This window comes from Callithrix jacchus, chromosome 8 (genome assembly GCF_049354715.1).
Source record: "Callithrix jacchus isolate 240 chromosome 8, calJac240_pri, whole genome shotgun sequence".
In the NCBI taxonomy this organism is placed as follows: Eukaryota; Metazoa; Chordata; class Mammalia; order Primates; family Cebidae; genus Callithrix; species Callithrix jacchus.
The window spans coordinates 79,966,480-79,984,042 of NC_133509.1; the positions used below are offsets into that span (position 1 = coordinate 79,966,480).

At 38.8% G+C, this 17,563-nt stretch overlaps 1 long non-coding RNA gene across 1 annotated transcript; it reads left to right on the forward strand.

Moving 5' to 3' along the window:
• Positions 1–1,092: 1,092 nt before the first annotated feature.
• LOC118144932 (uncharacterized) lies at positions 1,093–17,010 on the forward strand. Its single transcript, XR_008474393.2, has 3 exons — positions 1,093–2,382; positions 2,741–2,880; positions 3,192–17,010. It is a non-coding gene; the product is annotated as an uncharacterized LOC118144932 (long non-coding RNA).
• Positions 17,011–17,563: the final 553 nt, after the last annotated feature.

Below are 17,563 nucleotides of genomic sequence, written 5' to 3' on the forward strand. Positions count from 1 at the left end.
TCGCAGGTATTCATGGTGGTTATAGGTATTGCTGGGGATCTCTCACTTAGTTTTTCCCCATAATAAGAAATTCCCTTGTCTATGGGACAATCCCAGCTGGGTGCTTTATTTCCCTTTCTATACTGCTATCCCGAGTTTCCCTGTCTCAGAGGATATTTGTCATTTCCTTGCTGAGTTGCAGTGTTCTCCCTTAGACACTCTACCGAAAGTACAGTTATCTATTTGTTGTTTTGGTCCTTCTTTGTGGAGATCAATATTGGGCACTTCAGATCAGCCCTCTTAATGATGTTTGTCCCTTGTATCTTGCATTTTATGGGAATTATATTATTGTATTAACACAAACTATTACGTTATATAGATTTTGTGCAAAGGGAGTAATAAATTTATTTAGTATGGGTTTTTCACTTCTTTTAAAATTGTACATAAGAGTGAGAAAATCCAATAAACAAACATCTTAAGGTCATCTGCCTCTGTACACTTTCCTTTTGTGTACAGTATGGAAAGTCAGTTGCTAGAGATTTAACTGTGAAACTCTTCAGAGGTTTAAGTTCTGCATTTTATTAACAAGAAAAGAAATAGGATGGATTTTTTTTAATCTGTCACAGATCTTAGGCTAGAAAAAATGTTGTGGAATTTTACTGGGGGCTGTACTATTCTAACCTTAGAGTGATTAATGACACCTATCAATACCCTAAAAATCATATGTCTATGTATTCATTTCTTTCCCCTGTAAATTAATTTGTGTCTTAAAAAAATTGACATTAAAGAAGTTTTATGTTATGAAGCGATAGTGAGCTACATCAAGTAAGCTTGATATAGAAAAAAATTTAGATAAAAATTTAATAACCATCCAGTGTATTCTCTGAAACAGTTTTATTTTCCATGAATAAAGGCCTCCTGTGGATCCCTTTTAAAGCTATCATAAACACATAGAAACCATGTAAAATTGAACTCATTATTTTCCTCTGGAAGAATTAAAAATAACTCAAATGATGAATTCTACATCTAAAAAGAAATATACAAACTTTAGAGAAGAGATAATTTCTATTTAAATTATTTTATTCTTAAGAATTATAATTTATTACTGTTTCACTAGCTGAAGTTATATAAGTTTGTGAAAAGAAGGATGTTAGTGTGATGAGGGTCTTATTTCCTTGTAAAATTTCCCTGTCTTTGTTTTTCAGTCTTATTAACTAACTTCTAAAAGCTTTATATAATCATTTGAAAAATACATCATATCAACTTCAGCCTAGGTGAGCTATACCCCTTTCTCTTTAAAGTTGGTGTATGCTTTTGGTACAAATTCTTCAAGGCAGTAGTGTCAATGGGGTGATGTTTTGGAACCTGACTAATTCTGATTGCTTTTCAGGTTGTTATGACTTTGTCCTAAAGCCTGGGAGAAATAAGGAAGTCCTAGAGTTTGAGTAGGGTATTTGCTGACACACCTAAGGAGAACCTGGAAGGTTGAGGTATATCTGCTTTTCTGAGTGCTTGTGCACTTAAAATAAATTGCCTTCTAGGCTAAAGGAGACTAATGTGGAGGCCCAGGTACTCCCTAACAGTGCAGTTATCTTTGGCATCTATTCTGAAGACCATACTTGGGTTTGAATAAAGCTTTAAAATCTCATTCCCTTTATCCCACAGAGAAAGACTATGGCTTTCTTTTTTTTTGAGACAGAGTCTTGCTTTGTTGCACAGGCTGGAGTGTAGAGGTGTGATCTTGGCTCGCTGCAACCTCCGCCTCCTGGGTTCAAGTGATTCTCCAGGCTCAGTCTCTTGAGCAGCTGGGACCACAGGCATGCATCTCCATTCCTGGCTAATTTTTTGTTGTTCTTGTATTTTTATTGGAGATGGGCTTTACCATGTTGGCCAGGCTGGTCTCAAGCTCCTGACCTCAGGTGACCCGCCCACCTCGGCCTCCCAAAGTGCTGGGTTAACAGGCATGAGACACCACGCTCAGCCAGCATTTGCAATAAAACTTTTGTGCCAGTTTCACAATTTTTGTGGCCAAAGTCTGTAATTGATCCTACTTTTTATTGACGATGGAAACCTTTGTCCTATTCACTGTAGATAATGACAGTCCATTGAATTTTATATAATTTACATAGGATGTTGGAACTTGAACTTTATTATCTTTAAGAATATGCAGAGCTTTGATATTCTATTAGCATTCACACTTGTCTCTTCTATTTAATATTTTTTATTCACTAGCTATTAAAAAGCAAAGTAATATTTAAATACTATGGCTGAAATCTTTATTTGACAAAAATGAATAATTAGTAGGTTTTCAAAGTGACATAATCATTTGTGAAAACAGGAAGAATACAGTGTCATGTGTTGATGGAAGATAAATTGCCTGTGTGAAGAGATATGTATTTTGGGGTAAGAAACTGACATCTCTATTTAAATGAAAGGAGGGCCTTACCTGGAAATGTCTTTCATACTAACTGAGTGACATAATGCATAATTATCTGTTACAGTTGTTGATGTGGTTTGTGTGTAGGTTAGAATGTTCATTTGAAGAACATCCTACTTACAAGGTTCACATAATACAAGAAATAAAGAAACTTGGTGCCTCAGAGTTTTAAAAGCCATTAATCATAGTGAATTAAGACAGTTAATCAAGCCTGAGACACTGATAAAAGATTGTCCCTGAGGATTTTTACCTTGAAAATATTTAGAAAATGATGGTTTCTGCTTTCTGCTTGACAGCTTTAGTAAGCCAATTCATTTTCTTCAGGAGAAGCTCAAGGTCAATGATATGACCATGTCATCTTTAAGCGATGTTTTCCCTCACTCATGTAAGCCACTTCAACAGTTATGACTGATGCTGAGGGTGGTACTGTCAAGAAATCATCAGACTGCCTGGCAAGAAGTTAGGTAAAGAGAAAAACCAATAACATTGCAGATTTCAATTTGACTTAAAATAAATATATTTAATATTTTATTGTATATTTGTACCTTAAGATGCAGTTAACTTTTTTATTTTACAATAAATGGTCAGTATTGCTTTATTATAAGAGTATGCAGAAGAATTGAGCTAAGAAGAATTGAGCTAGGCCATGGTATATTGCCCTGAAAAAAAACTCAAAGAAAATGTTTAACTGGGTTAATTTTTTACAAATCATATAATTTCTGTAATGAATTTTAAATAGAATTTCTTAATCAGTTTTTCCCGTTTGATTCCCAAGGCTTTCTATGGTAGCAAATTATTTCAGCACTAAATCATGAAGGCTGGATTCTTGAAGTCTGGCAGAGGCGAATGTCTCATTAATGCTGATCAGAGAGACATCTGTGATGATCCTGAACATCAGGCCAATCTGCAGAGCTGATCAGTGGCTGATGAGTGGTCCTGAAGTGAGTCATGCTGGGAATGAAGACTCCACGAGAATGAGGTGATTACATCACCGTTTTCAGAAAATGACCTCATAACCCCAGACTGACATGTTGAATTTCTCAAGGCTTAAGTTTACATACTTCCAATATATCGCCCCATACAATTTGAATGTGATTAAAGAATTGAGTCAACTTTCAGGAGAATTCAAGCTCCTTAAATCCACTTTGTCTTGAATACACTGGAATTTAGATAACTTGAAATTTGTTTAAACCCTTTATTTACTTTTGTAGAGACTTTCTGGCCTCTGATGTAACAGTGGCAAATTCTTCTTTCCTAAATTGTGCTTTTTCTTTCAAGAGGAAGAAAGAATGCCTAGGATTTATGGTAACAAATCATATTGAAAGAGGAATTTAAACAAATAACCACCTTTCTCTAGCAATATATGTCTGGCCTAGAGCTTATTGCTGGAATATACTTTATAGGAAATTGCAAAGTAATAAAAGAAAAAAGCTATTGGAAGTAGGTGACATTATAAATAGTAATATTTTCTGTAGTCCCAGCTACTCAGGAGGCTGGAGAATTGCTTGAAGCCAGGTGATCGAGGCTGCAGTTAGATATGACTGTATCTGTGAATTGCCACTGCACTCCAGCCAGTGCAACAGAGTGAGGCCCCATCTCAAAAAAAAAAAAAAAAAAGTAATATTTTGCTTTCACGGTCCTCCTTGGTAAAGAATGATGGCTAAAAGAAAATTGTGTCACTTAAAAATGAACTTGAAACATTAAGCTGAAAAATAAAAGTTAGAAATTATTATAGCAACACAAAATGGTACTTCTGAAGAATTGGAACTATCTGTTATGTACTTTCTAGCCATTAACTTGTTTTTCTCTCCTTGTCACTAAACCCTACCATTTCTTATGCATAAATCCATGCTGATTTTTACTCATGTATCAATGACAAGGATAACATGTATTGAAAACTATTTGAAATAAATTTGAAAATTGGTAAATAGATAATGAACATTGATGCTTAATGAATAATGTAAATTAAAATGGATAGTAGGTTGGTTTTCTTGGCTTTTCTACTTTCAACTTTTAAATATTAAAATTAATGTATATAGAGAGAAATAAACATTTTGATATTTAGTTATCAACAGACAGGATCCAAAAGGGTAATAATTTAAACCAAGAATTCATACAATAATATTTAGAACTCTTTCTACTTTGAATATGAAGCAAGATAATTCATCTTATAAATTAGTAATTTATTGCAACAGTGCTAATTATACTTATGCTGCTATAATTAAGCCATGCCATGATTAAGAGTCTGCCTTTCCAATTACAAATAAATATTTTAAGGCATTATCTCAGGATTCCATGCTGTTTTCAGGGAAAAATTTTTCTTCATCAAATACAAATCAAAGAAATTACATGAAGAAAATTGTGCTATCTTTTGCAGGTTTCATTGTAGTGATATGTGGCAATTAAGACAAGAGTTCATAGTCTTAATTATCTTGTGTTAAGCAGAATGGAGACTAAAGCAATAAACGTTTAAAATAATTAAAGAAAGCCTGGGAAGAAATAGCTTTTGGGACTAAAAGAGTTTCCTGTAATGCTTTATTCCACTTCCTGTTTAGCTAGACTTCTTTGCCTACTTTTTGAACTTAGCTGTAAGAGAGAGCTGCGAATATATCCAAACAAGAGCTTATTCATAAGGGTGTATAGTTACCATGTGCTATATACAATACCTCCATATAGACCAGGTCAATATAATTGCTAGCACTTAATTCAACTGGGATTGAATAATCTAACCCAAATAACCTTATAGGGCACAGTAGGTCAACCATTTAATCCCACGGAGTCATCAAAAATATTTACATTTACCACACTCATGGTACTCTATTAGGCAGTATTTCTTTTCTCAGTGATCATTTATTGAGCACAACATACCTGCTATGCAGGTGGCTAGGTTATGGGGTAAAATGCATAGCTCCTTTTCTTATTGAACTTATAGTCTAATGCAAGAGCTAGGCATGTAAACAGACACATGCTCTGAATAATATTTACTATAGGAGAAACAGCATACGGAACTTTGAGAACAGTGAAAAAGAAGAGTACTACTTGACCACAAGCGGTGGAGGAGGTCAGGGCAGAGTCTGAGATGAGAAAACAGCCTGCTTAAGTTTTAAAAGAAGTCAAGGTATTAGTTTAAAAAATGAAGGCAGGCCATCCTGGGGAGGGGACTCACCAGACAGAGGGAAGATTTGAGCAAAATGATAGGATAATATATATATATATATTTTAGGATGGAGTCTCACTCTGTCGTCCAGGCTGGAGTGCAGTGGCGTGATCTCAGCTCACTGCAACCTCCACCTTCTGGTTTAAGCAATTCTCTGTCTCAGCCTCCTGAATAGCTGGGATTACAGGCGTGTGCCACCATGCCTGGCTAATTTTTTGTATTTTTAGTAGAGATAGGGTTTCACCATCTTGGCCAGGCTGGTCTTGAACTCCTGACCTCATGATCCACCCACCTTCCAAAGTGCTGAGATTACAGGTATGAGCCACCACGTCCAGCTTGGATAATAATGTTCACAACTAATATGTATTTAAGTCTTTGCTTTATGCCAGTTGTCTCCTGGTTTCTTTTTACACATTTCCTCCATTTATTTAATCCTGAGAACTGAATGAGGTAGTAGTATTATTTTTATTTTACAGATGAGGAAACTGAAATTTTAAGATGCTAACTTGTTAAGGACAAACAACTTACGCTGTATTAAGCAGAGAACTTAAACCTATATTTATATGACTCCAAAGTCCATGCTCTCAATGCTCTCAAGTGTCAGCTGCACAAAAATGATGTAGTACAGACACTGTATGTTGTTATGAATTCATTTGTTCATTTATTCAAGAAATATTTGCTGATCCAGGCACTATGCTAGCTAGATCCCAGAGATACAAAGTAAATTCAGAAATGGTCTCTTTCTAGAGGAATATTTTGGCTTAATAGTTTGGATATGGCCTATAGATAGGACAGGCAAACAATCCCATGAGTTAATAGTGTCTTAAAAATTATAGTGTCTTAATATTATAAGTGCTTTGTTAGGGTATATATGAAATTCAATAGGAGGGTTATGTTTTGGTGGGCATGGGGAATCAGTAGTGGGTTGAGAAAATATTAATTAAGAAAATGACATTATCAGAGTCCCCCAAAACAGGAAAAATGAGGACATTTCAGATAATAAAGCAAACTGAGAAAAGCTCTAGAAATATAAAATAGCCTGGATTTAGAGGCAATATCCAGTAATTCTGTGTGATCTGGGTGCAGAGAGTGACATGATCAAATTTCGAGGGGATGGATAAGAAAAAATGTTTTTGAAGTAGAATAAATGATATTTGATTATCTTTGGATATTGGGCTTTTCACATAGTCCCACATTTCTTGGAGTCTTTGCTCATTCCTTTTTATCCTTTTTTCTCTAATCTTGTCTTCTTGTTTTATTTCATTAAGTTGGACCTTGACCTCTGATATCCTTTCTTCTGCTTGAACAATTTGAGTGTTTAAACCTGTGCATACTTCTCAGAGTTCCTATATTGTATTCTTCGGTTCCATTAATTCACTTATATTCCTCTCTAAGTTGTCTATTCTCAATAGGATTTCATCAAACCTTTTTTAAAAGTTCTTAGTTTCTTTATGTTGGGCTACAACATGTTCTTTTAACTCACAGAAGTTTCTTATTATCCATTCCTTGAAGAGTGATTCTGTTATTGGGATGCACTCGTTCTCCATCAAGCCTTGTTCCATTGTTGATGTGGAACTGTGATCATCTTTAGAGGGAGAGGCATTCTGATTTTGAGTATTCTCAGCCTTTTGAGTATTCTCAGCCTTTTTATGCTGGTTTCTTCCCATCATTGTAAATTTATCCTCCAGTCATCTTTGAAATTACCAACTTTCAGATTAGGTCTCTTGAGTGGACGTCCAAGTTGTTATTTCCCAGGGCCAGAACGGCGGCGTTAAGACTGATGGTGCTTTTCTGCCCAGGATTCTCTTGTCTGGCTTCCTTCTTGTGTCTGTAATAGGCAACTCTGCCTTCCCAGGGCTCCAAACCTCGGTCAGAAGGGGAACCAGTCTCGTTTACTCTGCGCCGAGAGCTGCTGTACCGAGGTGCCCTCACAGCCGCTGTGCCGGCCTCAGGAGTCGTGCTAGGGACCCGTGTGGGTCCTCCAAACCTTGGTCAGAAGGGGAGCCAGCCCTGTTTACTCTGCTCTGAGAGCTGCCGCGCTGAGGTGCTGGCGAAACTGCTGCGCCGGCCACAAGAGTTGCACTGGAGACCCATGTGACTTCTCCACTGGGGATCTTCTGCTCTGTGAGTGACCAGAATCTGTCTGAAAGTGTGGCATCCTCTAGTTCTCTGCGCTTTCACAGAGAGCTGCAATCCCGAGATGTTAGTGATTGACCATCTTGGATCATTCCCCCCAGATTTCATAACATTTTATCGGTGAAATGAAGTCATTTGATTACCTAGTTTTTAAATTCTTTTGCTTGGCTTGCAAAGTTTTGTAACCTGACACCATCCTACCTATTCACCATTCCTGTATACCTCAATGTGACCTGCCAGGTTAATCTACAAGGTATCTTAAGAGTATACACTGCTCATTTTGATTTTAATACGTTTGTTAGGTATTTAGAAGGTATTTGGGTTACCAGTGGCAAATCTGTATGGATCTGTAACAACCTCATTTCTTGCTTCCCCCGAAGAAAAAAATTGACTGATGGGTCTAGGGCAGAAAAAGAGACCAAGGCAAGTTTCAGAGCAGGAGTGGAAGTTGATTTAAAAAAGACTATTAGAGGAGGAAAGAAAGGAAAGTACATTTGGAAGAGACCCCAGTGGCCAAGCTGAAGGACAAATGTGGCATTTATACTTGATCCTAGGACTTTGCATATTGCCCACTCTTGGGGTTTTGTGGCCCTTTCCTGTGGTAGGGCCCTTTCTTGTGGCCCTTTCCTTGTGGCCCTTCCCTTAGGGCAGGCTGCCCACATGTGCAGTGCCCTCATTACACTTGGGAAGTGAGCATGTGCAGTGTGCTTCGGAAGTTGTACACATGCCCATCTGAGGCTTTCTTCCCTTTTCTGATATAATCCCATTTTGTCTCTTACTGTGCATGCCTTGGACTTACTCACCCAATACCTGAGATTTCATTATCAATCTCAAGTGTTTTTATCTGTTTGGGAAGTTGCTTTTCTTTGGTGCCTGCTCTGAATTAACACTTTACTGTGACACTGTTGACCATCAGGAGATTGTCTATACCTGGCTCAGCTGCCATATTATCATTTTTAGAGAGACAATGTTGGTATGGACAGGAGGCAGGGAAATACTGGGTAGAAGAGGATGGTTCCCTGGCTGAGGCTCCACCCTCAAACCTGGAAACCTGTGGCCCTTAATGGAAACTGGCATTCCTGTTTTTGCACCCAAGTCTTGCCTTTTGGCCCACCATGCCCCCCTGTCCTATACCCATATAAACTCCAAACTCCAGGCTCCATGAGTAGATGAGCAGAGGAGCAGTGTGGTATGGTAGAGAAGGAGAAAAGAGAAAGAGTATCTGAATTTCAAGAGGAATTTTGCTGGGGACAGTCAGAGAGATTGGCTGCAGGACAACCAAACTTTAGAGGAAGATAATCTTTCTACTCCATCCCCTTTCCAGCTCCCCATCCATCCTGCTGAGAGCCACCTCCACCACTCAAAAAAAAAAATCCCTGCATACACCATTCTTCAAGTTAGTGTGTGACCTGATTCTTCCTGAATGCCAGATGTGCACCTGGGTACCAAGAAGGCAGGGTGTAAAAGGCTGTCACCCTGACTCTCTGCTAAGCTGGTTTAACACTTAGCTATCTGTGGATGGCAACTGCTAAAAGAATATTAATTGTAACATATTCCTAGATGCCACTGTGGTTCTGGAGCCCAAAAGGGCTTGCCCTGGCTCCTGTACCTGCTCTTCTGCATGCTCTCCCTCCCACAAAGGGTTTGAGCAGCAGCTGCTGCAAATGAGCCACACCCCTGTCACAAGTGGTGCCAGGGGGTCAGATAACTCTCCTGTTTCAATGTGATAATTGCCCAACCATCACCTGATATTCCTGTTTAATAAGGGGAGAGTTTTCTCCTGCCCCATCATGCCTGTTTAACTACCTGTAACACTTTCATTCATTGTTTTCTTTTCTTGGAATACCCTACACGTGCCTATACATTTATTTAAGGCCCAATGTAAGTTCCCTTTTTCTATAAAGTCTTCCCTGCCTTCACCAGTGCTCATTCCTGGCTATCTCTTCTGAATGTCAGCAGCTCTGAAGATCTATTCCAGTACAGTTCAGCACTTACCCTCTTATACTGTTCAGTGTTTGATGGAATTTTAGGCAGTAAAATAAAATTCCCTATTCTGGAAGCTAGGAGCTTAGAGATTTAGTTTCTGTTGTAACGAATACTGTACTCTTGTACGAGGGGTTTCCTATCTTCAAAATGAAAGGATTTGACTGGAGAATAGTTTTCTTAGTTCAGGTATTATCTAAAAGCAGAGCCAAAGAAAGAGTTTGTGTGTAGGTGACTTATTTTGGCCAGTCATCCCCAAAAGGAGGAAAGACCTGGGTAAAGTGGAACAAGAAAGGAGGAAGAACTACTATAAGAGAATATTACTGAAACTACTGATGGGGAAATGGGATTCCATCTGTTGGGACCTCGCGAGAAGCATAAAGAGCACCTCCAAGAATTGCTTTCCAGAAGAAGGGAGATGGAACAATCAGCTCCATCCCCCATAAGCCCAGAGTTGCTCTTGGGATGCTTCCTCTCCTGAGTTTCTGAGGTACACATTAGCTACTGATCTGAGCTACCTGGGGGCAGAAAGCCAGGAGGCATAGCACATCTCTGAGGTGAGATACTTCACTGTGAAGTCCAACCACTCTGGATATATCCATTCACCTGTAGCTGAAATCAGAGGAGAGGCTGAGAGGGAGTGAATCTGGGTACTGCCAATTTTAGAATTCTATGAAACAATGACACATTCTTAGATAAACTTTGCAAAGCTGAGACACAATTTAGTAAATATGGGGTATGCAAAACTCCTATTGTCTCTGAAGAGGGATATTTTAATCAATTCTAATAGTGGTAGCCCAAAAACTATTATAAGGAAAAAGTTAAACAAAATCTTTATAGGTTGTTTAAAGTGATCAAATGAATGACTTTTGGAGAGACTGAAATAATGTCTCAGAATGACCTATTCTAAACATGGCAAAGTCTCTAGGAAGATTATTTAGAGATAAAATAAAGAGATTTGGAACTGACATATAATTAGTAATTACTTAAGCTACAGGACCTACACATTATATAATTTCAAGGGAAATTTCAGAATTAGAGAGAACATCAGATGCTATTTCATGATAAATAAGTGCATCTTGGAGAGCTCCAGGAATGAAAGATGACCCAGAGGAAACAATTCCTGAGCAAGAAGCCACCACATAGAAACCTCAATATTGATATTGCTCCAAGACTTGAGACAACACTTTTCTGATTGCCCTTCTTTGAAGATTCTATTGTGATTGAATTTTCACAAACCCACCTGAAGATTTTTAATTTGGGGGGATTTCAATTGCTGAAAAGCATAGGGCTATGAAAAAAATCTTAATTTCTTGGTCATGTTAGCCTATTGGCTCTCTTGAAGTCTTGCTCCATTGGGTACCTTTTCTTGGTATAGAAGGGCTTGTAAAGTACTTCTCAGAGGAGGATATAATGCTCAAGACCAACTTCTGTTCTTTCTGGTGAGTTTCGGATTTCCACCTGGACTCAATTTCTCTATATTTTGCTCCCACATATACCAGTACCCTAGAGAAATTTCCATGTCCTTCATCTAACTTCTCTCATGATAATTATAATCTCCAGGTCTTTACAGGTATCATTAGTGGAGTAAGTGAAGGGAGAGAGAAAATAATCTGCTATCTATTTTTCTAAACCTCTTGGTTTCTGTTCGCTGTCAAGCTAGACTTGAGTCATGTTCTTAGCTGAAGCTGAGCTGCCACTGCTATTTTTCTGCTGTGTAGTGGCCAGTGGTCAAAAATTAGACAGGGTTGCGTCTTTGGTAGTAGCCATCCTCCCAGTTGCCACACCAGAAATCTAAAGGTCATCCCTAAAAACTCTGCCACCAACCCTCTGTATTATTTATATCCAATAATCACAAAATCCTTCGGATTCCACCTTTTTAACATTTGTCTACTACTTTCCTCTATTCGTATTGCCTTTTACTTTGCTGTTCTCTTCTCTGGATTCTGGAAATTGCCTTCTACTATCTACTTAACTAACACCTTGCTCCCTTTAATCTTTTACTGACCAGGTAAAGTAATGTTTTCAAAAGACCAATCCAATAGACTTTCTTTCTTGTTTAAAATTCCTTCAGTAGTTCTTTCATTTACCCCAGAAGAATACAGAAGACTCAGTTTATTCCTCCAGACTCCTCCATTGCCACTCCACACTTTTCATTCTATGCTACATCTCTAGTGTATTACTTGCAGTTCCCCATGCAGTCTGGACACTCAGTTACACTCATGTTTTAATAGTATCAGGAGTGCTACTAAAAATATTTATCACCTGCTGTGGCATTGGCACCAGGCAATCAAAACAGAGAATAGTCCATTCAGAATGGATATTGGCTATGAAAAGCTGTCTAAATATCCACCCAGAGGAATCCCCATGTATATCCACCTAGCATTTATTACACTGTATTGCTAGCTTGCTTATTAGAGTAATCCCCATGTATATCCACCTAGCATTTATTACACTGTATTGCTAGCTTGCTTATTAGAGTAAAAGTTTCTTGTACACAGAGGAAGTATCTTGTTTCTGTTGTATTTCTGACTATGTTATAGGAACTCAAATTTTTAAAGTTAATTTAATGAATGAATTTTGCAACTAAATTCCAGCTTAGGGATCTGTTTGTCAAATCCTGTTCTTCATCATGTTATACTGAATTTTAGATAATGGAGAAAATGGAAAAGTAGATCATCCTTTGATGAAATAAATCATTATCTATACTTTAGGTACCCAAAGATTTGTCTCTCCCTTAACCCTTCCCACAAGCACTCCTAGAGTGAGAAGATGATGGATAACATTACTACCTTGAGAATAATTCATAATATAGTCACTTTTTGTGATTTTTGGCTTTGCATTTTTTCCTAAATTGATGAATTTTTATTCTTAGCTAAACCTTTGGATAATCAATTTTGCAGGACATGATGAGGCTGCAAAATGATAATGAAACCTGTTTATCAGTAAAGTTCCTGTGTAAGTTGTTAGGTGGGACTATAATGGTAAACTCTTATTTCTCTATCTTAGGCAATATCTCTCATCTTACACACTTTCCTAGAACCTTGGCATTTCCCTATCAAGAGATGGATTTATGCCCCTTACCTTTGAAGGTGGATTGGGCTTTGTGACTGCCCCAATATGAGAAGTGAAGGCTAGGCACGGTGGCTCATGCCTGTAATTCCAGCACGTTGGAAGGCCAAGGCAGGCAGATCATCTCAGGTCAGGATTTCAAGACTAGCCTGGCCAAGATGGTGAAACCCCATCTCTACTAAAAATATAAAAATTAGGTGGATCCAAGATGGCCAAATAGGAATAGCTTTGGAGTGTAGTTCCCAGCAAGAAAACATAGAGGCTGAGTGAACACTGCATTTCCAAACAAGTTATTACTGCCCACAGACCAGGAGATTCCTGGGCTGAAAAGCACCACGAGTTTCCAGCATGGCTGTTTCAGCTGGCGCAGAGGGTCTCTGAAAAAAAAAGTCACAGAAAATATGGGCGGCCGTTTCAACTGGTGCCTGGAATGCCTTGGAGAGAGAGCTGCCTGTTCAACTGAAAAAAAGGGGGCTGAAACAGGGAGCCAGGTAATCTGGCTTGGTGGGTCCCACCCCTACAAAGACCAGCAATATGAAATGCTCTGGATTGAGAGTTTCACATCAAGTGCAGCTGGACCTGGGACAGTCAAGCTCTGTCCCAGCTTGACTGGGAAGGGGGAAGGGGGTCCATCATTACCAAGGCAGTCTGCCACTACTGAGGCAGTCTGCCATTACTGAGGCAGTCCGCCATTATTGAGGCAGTCCATCATTACTAAGACAGTCTGCCATTACTGAGGCAATCCACCATTACTGAGGCAGTTTGCCATTACAGAGGCAGTCTGCCATTACTGAGGCAGTTCTAACTATACCTCTATAAACAAAACTGCAAGGAAGTTCACACAGCAGCTAGGCAGAGCCCACAGCAGCTCAGCAATGCTTCTGCTGGCAGACCATAACTAGGCTACATCCTTAATGGGTAGAGCAGCTCTGAAAAAAGGCAGCAGCACATTAGGAGCTTATAAATAAAGCCCCACCTTCCCAGCACAGAGCACCTGGGCAAAAAGGCAGTTATGAGTTTCTCTGTAGCAGACTTAAACATACCTTCCCAGCAGCTCTGGACAGAACAATGGAGCTCACAGCTCAGCACTTGAGCTCCTATAAGGGACAGACAGTCTCCTCAAGCAGCTCCCTGACCTCTGTATATCCAAAGAGTCACCTAATAAAGGAGACCTCAGGCTGACATCTGGTGATCGTTCTGGGATGAAGATAACAGAAGAAGAAAGTGGCAGCAACACTTCCTGTTTTGCAGCTGCCTCAGGTGGTCCCAGGCAAGCAGGGCCTGGAGTGGACCTCCAGCAGACCTACAACAGAGGGGCCTGTTAGAAGGAAAACTAAAAGACAGAAAGAAATAACTTCATCATCAACAAAAAGGATGTCCACTCAGATATCCCATCTGAAAGTCACCAACTACAAAGACCACAGGGAGATAAATCCACAAAGATGGGAAAAAACCAGCACAAAAAGGATGAAAATACCCCAAATCAGAATGCCTCTCCTCCTCCAAGGGATCACAACTCATCACCAGCAAAGGAACAAAGCTGGATGGAGAAAGAGTCTGATGAATTGACAGAAACAGGATTCAGAAGGTGGGTAATAACAAACTTCTCTGGGCTAAAAGAACATGTTCTAACCCAATGCAAAGAAACTAAGAACCTTGAAAAAAGGATTGATGAAATGCTAACAAGAACAAACAGCTTAGAGACGAATATAAATGACACAAGAACTTCACGAAACATACACAAGATTCAGTAGCTGAATCGACCAAACAAGAAAGGATATCAGAGATAGAAGATCAACTCAATGAAATAAAATGAGAAGCCAAGATTAGACAAAAAAGAGTGAAAAGAAATGAACAAGCCTCTGAGAAATATGGGATGATGTGAAAACCTAATTGACATTTTATAGGTGTACTTGAATCTGATGGGGAGAATGAATCCAAGTTGGAAAGCACTTTTCAGAACATTATCCAGGAAAACTTCCCCAACCTAGCAAGGCAGGCCAATATTCAAGTCTAGGAAGTACAGAGAACATCACAAAGTTATTCCTCAAGAAAAGCAACCAAAAGGCACATAATCATCAGATTCACCAGGGTTGAAATGAAGGAAAAAAAGCTAAGGGCAGCCAAAGAGAAAGGTCAGGTTACTCACAAAGGGAATTCCATCAGACTCACAGTGGATCTCTCCGCAGAAACCCTACAAGCTGGGAGAGAGTGGGGGCAAATATTCAATATCCTTAAAGAAAAGAACTTTCAATCTAGAATTTGAATATCCAGATATCTAGAAACTTCCAGCCAAACTAAGCTTCATAAGTGAAGGACAAATAAAATCCTTTGTGAACAAGCAATTGCTGAGAGATATCGTCACCACCAGGCCTGCCTTACAAGAGCTCCTGAAAGAAGCACTAAACATAGAAAGGAACAGCCAGTACCATTCACTCCAAAAATATGCCAAATGGTAAAAAGCATTGACACTGTGAAGAAACTACATCAAGTAATGGGCAAAACATCCAGCTAGCATCAAAATGGCAGGATCAAATTCACACATAACAATATTAACCTTAAATGTAAATGGGCTAAATGCCCCATCAAAAGACACAGATTGGCAAATTAGATAAAAAGTCAAAAACCATCAGTGTGCTGTATCCAGAAAACCCATCTCCCATACACGGACACACATAAGCTCAAAGTAAAGTGATGGAGGAAGATTTACCAAGCAAAAGGAGAGGAAAATAGAGCAGGAGTTGCAATCCTAGTCTCTGATAAAATAAACTTTAAACCAACGAAGATCAAAAGAGGCAAAGAATGGCATTTCATAATGGTAAAAGGATCAATGCAACAAGAAGAGCTAACGTTCCTAAATATATACACACCCAATACAGGAGCACCAGGATACATAAAGCAAGTTCTTAATGACCTACAAAGAGACTTAGACTCCCACACAATAATAGTGGGAGACTTTAACACTCCACTGTCAATATTAGACACATCAACTAGACAGAAAATTAACAAGGATATCCAGGCCTTGAACTCAGATCTGGAGCAAGCAAACTTAATAGATACATATAGAATGCTCTACCCCAAATCCACAGAATATAGAATATTCTCAGCAACACATCATACTTGCTCTAAAATTGACCACATAATTGGAAGTAAATCACTCATCAGCAAATGCAAAAGAATGGAAATCATAACAAACAGTCTCTCAGACCACAGTGCAATCAAATTAGAACTCAGAATTAAGAAACTAACTCAGAACTGCACAACTTCATGGAAACTGAACAACTGACTCTTGAATGTTGACTGGATAAACAACGAAATGAAGGCAGAATTAAAGATGTTCTTAGAAACTGAGAATGAAGACACAATGTACCAGAATCTCTGGGACACATTTAAAGCAGTGTCCAGAGGAAAATATATAGCAAGAAATGCCCACATGAGAAGCAAGGAAAGATTTAAAGTTGACCCACTATTATCAAAATTGAAAGAGCTAGAGGAGCAAGATCAAAAAAACTCAAAACCTAGCAGAAGACAAGAAATAACTAAGATCAGAGCAGAACTGAAGGAGAGAGAGACACGAAAAACCCTTCAAAATATCAATAGATCCAAGAGCTGGTTTTTTGAAAAGATTAACAAAATAGACAGACCCCTAGCCAGACTGATAAAAAAGAAAAGAGAGAACAACAAAATAGATGCAATAAAAAATGATAAAGGGGAAATCACCACAGATTCCACAGAAATTCAAACCATCATCAGAGAATATTACAAACAACTCTATGCACATAAACTAGTAACCTGAAAGAAATGGATAAGTTCCTGGACACCTGTGTCCACCCAAGCCTAAACCAGGAGGAAGCCAAAACTATGAACAGACCAATAACAAGATCTGAAGTCAAGGCAGCAATTAAGAGCCTACCACACACAAAAAGCCCAGGTCCAGATGGGTTCACAGCCGAATTCTACCAGATACACAAAGAGGAGCTGGTACCATTCCTTCTGAAACTATTCCAAACAATCCAAAAAGAGGGAATCCTTCCCAAATCATTTTATGACACCAACTGATGTTGATCCTGATACCAAAACCCGGCAGAGACTCAACAAGAAAAGAAAACTTCAGGCCAATATCCATGATGAACACAGACACAAAAATCTTCAATAAAATACTGGCAAGCCAGTTGCAACAGCACGTCAAAAAACTTATCCATCATGATCAAGTAGGATTCATCCTGGGGATGCAAGGCTGGTTCAACATACGCAAGTCTATAAATGTAATTCACCACATAAACAGAACCAAAAACAAAAACCACATGATTATCTCAATTGACACAGAGAAGGCATTTGACAAAATTCAACAGCCCTTTATGCTAAAAACCCTCAATAAACTCGGTATTGATGGAACATATCTCAAAGTAATAAAAGCTATTTATGACAAACCAACAGCCAATATCATACTGAGTGGGCAAAAACTGGAAGCATTCCCTTTGAAATCCGGCACTAGACAAGGATGCCCTCTTTCACCACTCCTATTCAATATAGTGCTGGAAGTTCTAGCCAGAGCAATCAGGCAAGAAAAAGAAATAAAGGGTATTCAAATAGGAAAGGTGGAAGCCAAATTGTCTCTATTTGCAGACGACATGATAGTATACCTAGAAGACCCCATCGCCTCAGCCCAAAAACTCCTGAAACTGGTAAGCAATTTCAGCAAAGTCTCAGGATATAAAAGCAATGTGCAAAAATTACAAGCATTTCTCTACACCAATAACAGACTTAAAGAGAGCCAAATCAAGAATGAACTGCCATTC